Here is a 5,539-nt window from a genome sequence, read left to right as displayed (position 1 = left end):
ACTTGGAACCAACCCAAATGTCCAACAATGATAGACTGGATTAAGAAAATGTGGCACATATACACCATGGAATACTATGCAACCATAAAAAATGATGAGTTCATGTCCTTTGTAGGGACATGGATGAAGCTGGAAACAATCATTCTCAGTAAACTATCGCAAGGACAGAAAACCAAACACTGCATGTTCTCACTCATAGGTGGGAATTGAACAATGAGAACACTTGGGCATAGGAAGGGGAACATCACACACTGGGGCCTGTTGTGGGGTGTAGGGAGGGGGGAGGGATAGCATTAAGAGAAATACCTTATGTAAATGACGAGTTAATGGGTGCAGCACACCAACATGGCACATGTATACATATGTAACAGACCTCCACGTTGTGCACGTTCCCTAGAATGTAAAGTGTAATAAAAAAAAAAAGATAATTCTGATAGAAAAAATAGTCATATTCTTTAAAGTGTTGTCCATGTGATATGATTTTGGGTCTCTTAAACTCAAGACTCAGTTTGTCTTTATCCCCAAACTCCAAGCATGACTCCATGTGCGTATTAATGGCTGTGTGTCTTGATCATCATAAAACCTTGGTTAGCTGTGGCTGTGGGAAGGCTGCTATTTCTGTCTTTTGTTGTGGGGAGATGCTGTTTTGACAGTGAATGGCAGACATTTCACAGTGTAATCTGACAATACTAGAGAAAAGGCAGTAGTACTGAATGGAGAAGATGAATGTAGAAAGAATTAAACATCCTAGGAACAAATTACTAATAAAAAACTGTATGTGCTATTTCTAGTGCTGAGATTGAATATATATTCAGAATCGAAGGGAAAGATATCAACAGAATAGTTTGTAGCTCTTCTAGTTGTCACCAGACTCATAAATTATAACACCCATTAGAATGACTATAAATATAAAACTAATAATAATAAAATAATAATCTTGACTGAGCTAATACCCATGATGATGGCACCATAATATCTAAAGCTTTCTGAGCACAGTCCTATAATAGAACATGGTTGGTAAAGGACAAAATATTCAATTCAAATAAAGTTACCAATTTTTTTCAGATGGTAGATTATTGTATTACACTGATCTCTTTACCCTCAATTTGTTAGAGGGTTGGTTGATAATTTTGTTTACTTTTGCCTATTTCTGAACTTTAAATAAATGGAATCATACTATATAATACCTTTTGCAACTTGCTTCATTCTCTCAATATTATGTTTTGGAGATTTATTCATGTTGTGATATGTAACTCTAGCTGTTTCATTTTCACTGCTCTGTAGTATTCCATTTTATATATACAACATAATGTATTTAGCCATTTTACTACTTAAGAATATTTAGGTCATTGTAACATTTTTAGTATATGAGAGCACATTGGCTGCTATAAACGTGTACATTCTTATATATGTCTCCTGATGCACTTGTGCAAGCATTTCTCTAGATTAGTCCTTTTATTTATTTTTTTTTAAATTTTTACTTTAAGTTCTAGGATACAAGTGCAGAACATGTAGGTCTGTTACATAGGTGTATGTGTGCCATGGTGGTTTGTTGCACCTATCAACCCGTCATCTAGGTTTTAAGCCCCACATGAATTAGTTATTTGTCCTAATACTCTTCCTCTCCTCGCCACTCACCCCGACTAGCCTTGGTATGTTGTTCCCCTCTCTGTGTCCATGCGTCCTCATTGTTCAACTCCCACTTATGAGTGAGAACATGCAGTGTTTCGTTTTCTGTCACTGTGTTAGTTTGCTGAGAATAATGGCTTCCAGCTTCATTTGTGTCCTGGCAAAGGACATGATCTCATTCCTTTTTATGGCTGCATAGTATTCCATGGTGTATATGTACCATATTTTCTTTATCCAGTCTATCATTTATGGGCATTTGGGTTGGTTCCATGTCTTTGCTATTATAAATACTTCTGCAGTAAACACATGTGTGCATGTGTCTTTATAGTAGAATTATTTATATTCCTTTGGGTATATACCCAGTAATGGGATTGCTGGGTCAAATGGTATTTCTGGTTCTAGACCCCTGATGAATTGCCACATTGTCTTCCACAATGGTTGAATTAATTTACATTCTCACCAACAGTGTAAAAGTGTTCCTATTTCTTCACAGCCTCACCAGCATCTATTGTTTCTTGACGTTTTAGTAATCGCCATTCTGACTGTTGTGAGTTGGTATCTCATTGCGGTTTTGATTTGCATTTCTCTAATGGTCAGTGATGTTGAGCTTTTTTTCATATGTCTGTTGGCCACATAAATGTCTTCTTTTGAAAAGTGTATGTTTATATCTTTTGCCCACTTTTTGATGGGGTTGATTTTTTTTTCTTGTAAATTTGTTGAAGTTCCTTGTAGATTCTGGATATTAGACCTTTCTCAGATGTATAGATTGCAAAAATTTTCTCCAATTCTGTAGGTTGCCTATTCACTCTGATTATAGCTTCTTTTGCTGCACAGAAGCTCTTTAATTTAATTAGATCCCATTTGTAAGTTTTGGCTTTTGTTGCAATTGCTTTTGGCATTTTCATCGTAAAGTCTTTGCCCATGCCTGAGTCCTGAATGGTATTGCCTAGGTTTTCTTCTAGGGTTTTTATGGTTTTGGGCTTTACATTTAAGTCTTTAATCCATCTTGAGTTAATTTTTGTATAAGGTGTAAGGAAGGAGTCCTGTTTCAGTTTTCTGCATATGGGTAGCCAGTTTTCCCAGCACCATTTATTAAATAGGGAATCCTTTCCCCATTGCTTGATTTTGTCAGGTCTGTCAAAGATCAGATGATAGTAGATGTGTGGTGTTATTTATGAGGTCTCTGTTCTGTTCCATTGGTCTGTATGTCTGTTTTGGTACCAGTACCATGCTGTTTTGGTTACCGTATCCTTGAAGTATAGTTTGAAGTCAGGTAGCATGATGACTCCAGTTCTGATCTTTTGCTTAGGATTGTCTTAGCTATACAGGCTCTTTTTTGGTTCCATATGAAATTTAAAGTAGATTTTTCTAATTCTGTGAAGAATGTCAATGGTAGTTTGATGGGAATAGCATTGAATCTATAAATTACTTTTGGCAGTATTGCCATTTTCATGATATTGATTCTTCCTATCCATGAGGATGGAATGTTTTTCCATTTATTTGTGTCCTCTCTTATTTCCTTGAGCAGTGGTGTGTAGTTCTCCTTGAAGAGGTCCATCACATCCCTTATAAGTTGTATTCCTAGGTATTTTATTTTTCTCTTTGTATCAATTGTAAATGGGAGTTCACTCATGATTTGGTTCTCTGCTTGCCTGCTGTTGGTGCATAGGAATGCTGGAGATTTTTGCACATTGATTTCATATCCTGAGACTTTGCTGAAGTTGCTCATCAGATTAAGGAGTTTTGGGGCTGAGATGATGAGGTTTTCTAGATATAGGATTATATCATCTGCAAAAAAAAGGTAATTTGACTTCCTGTCTTCCTATTTGAATACCTTTATTTCTTTCCCTTGCCTGATTGCTCTGGCCAGAACTTCCAATACTATGTTGAATAGGAGTTGTGAGAGAGGGCATCCTTGTGTTGTGCCAGTTTTCAAGGGCAGTGCTTCCAGCTTTTGCCCATTCAGTATGATATTGGCTATGCATTTGTTATAAATAGCTCTTATTATTTTGAGATATATTCCATCAATACCTAGTTTATTGAGAGTTTTTAACATGAAGGGATGTTGAGTTTTATTGAAGGTCTTTTCTGCATCTATTGGATAATCATTTGGTTTTTGTCATTGGTTCTGTTTATGTGTTGGATTACTTTTATTGATTTGCATATGTTGAACCAGCCTTGAATCTCATGGATAAAGCCAACTTGATTGTGGTGGATAAGCTTTTTGATTTGCTGCTGAATTCAGTTTGCCAATATTTTATTGAGGATTTTTGCATCAATGTTCATCAGGGTTATTGGCCTGAAGTTTTTTTTGTTGTTGTTGTGTTTCTGCCAGGTTTTGGTATCAGGATGATGCTGGTCTCAGAAAATGAGTTAGGGAGGATTCCTTCCTTTTCAATTTTTTGGATTAGTTTCAAAAGGAATGATAGCAGCTCCTCTTTTTACCTCTGGTAGAATTTGGCTGTAAATCCTTCCGGTCATGGGCTTTTTTTTTTTTTTTTTTTTTTTGGTGGGTAGGCTATTAATTACTGCCTTAATTTCAGAATTTGTTTTTGGTTTATTCATGGATTCAATTTCTTCTTGGTTTAGTCTTGGGAGGGTGTATGTGTGCAGGAATTTATCCATCTCTTCTAGATTTTCTAGTTTATTTCCATAGAGGTGTTTAAAAATATGGAATGCCTTATGAATTTGAGTGTCATCCTTGCACAGGGGACATGGTAATCTTCTATATATCCTTCCAGTTTTAGTATATGTGCTGCCAAAGCAAGCACTATTTATTCTTATTATTTTAAATTTTTTGTGTTAAAAATTTCAAATGTACAGAAAACTTGCAAGACTAAATTAATCTAGATTCATAATTATTATTTTTCATGAGTCAGTTGCAAAGACATTATAGACATTATGTGTTCTCACCCCCCAATATTGGAGCATGTGTCTCCAAAAATAGAAAATTTTTTTTACATAAACACAATATAATTATCCCATTTGGGGCATTTATTATTGATACAATAGCATTATCTTATATTCCATACTCATTCAAGTTTCTCAAATTGTCTTATTGATGTCCTTTGGAGGATTTTATTTTCCTGATCCTCAGAAGAATTTTATTTTTCTGATCCTTATCCTAATGGGTGTTATAATTTATTTTCCTGTCTTATTTATCTCCTTTAGAGGATTATATTTTCCCAATACCTCTTGAGTCTCTAATCTTGAATAGTTTTACAGACTTTCTTTTACTTCAATGAAGTTGATTTTTTTGTAGAATAGAGACAGTTTAGTTTCTATAGTACTCCTTAGTTTGACTTTGCTGACTCTTTCCTTTTGGTTAGATTCAAGCTAGCTTCTTTCTAGTTAAATTCTCTCTTTCTTGATTTTAAATTTTATTTGTGAGATATTTCTAAAAAAGAAGCCTCATCATGCCTTCTTGAATTATATACAACCTAACATCTTCTGTAGATGTCTAATTAAATTGAATTAATTAAATCAGAGTAAATAGTTCTAGATTGTATCATAATCATTCCTATTAATATACTAGCTTTGAACAATAAAGAGGAGCAAAATGATTTTTTAGATTTTTTATTTGTATTTTTAAATCACAGATAAATCAGTTTTACATATTTATGGTGTGATGTAATGTTTTGATACATGTATACATTGCATAATATCAACTCTGAGTATCTATCATGTTCATCACTTTATACCTTTTCATTTCTTTGTGGTGAGCACATTTAAAATTCTCTCTTTTAGCTATTTTGAAATATTCAATAAACTATTGTTAACCATAGTCACTCTACTGTGCAACAGTACACCAGAACTTATTCCTCCTAACTGTAACTTTGTACCTGTTGACCAATCTCTCCCTATCTCACCCACCACTATCCCCTGACACACACTCCCCAGCCTCTGGGAA

At 34.6% G+C, this 5,539-nt stretch overlaps 1 non-coding gene across 1 annotated transcript; it reads right to left on the bottom strand.

The window, feature by feature from the left end:
- Nucleotides 1-4,293: 4,293 nt before the first annotated feature.
- On the bottom strand, nt 4,294-4,400 carry LOC112438517 (U6 spliceosomal RNA). The gene has a single exon (XR_003026933.1). It is a non-coding gene; the product is annotated as a U6 spliceosomal RNA (small nuclear RNA).
- Between the last annotated feature and the right edge of the window lie 1,139 nt (nt 4,401-5,539).

Source organism: Pan paniscus, chromosome X, assembly GCF_029289425.2.
Source record: "Pan paniscus chromosome X, NHGRI_mPanPan1-v2.0_pri, whole genome shotgun sequence".
Taxonomy (NCBI): domain Eukaryota; kingdom Metazoa; phylum Chordata; class Mammalia; order Primates; family Hominidae; genus Pan; species Pan paniscus.
The sequence above is the reverse complement of the archived record's forward strand: the minus strand, read 5'-3'. Positions and strand labels throughout refer to the sequence as shown.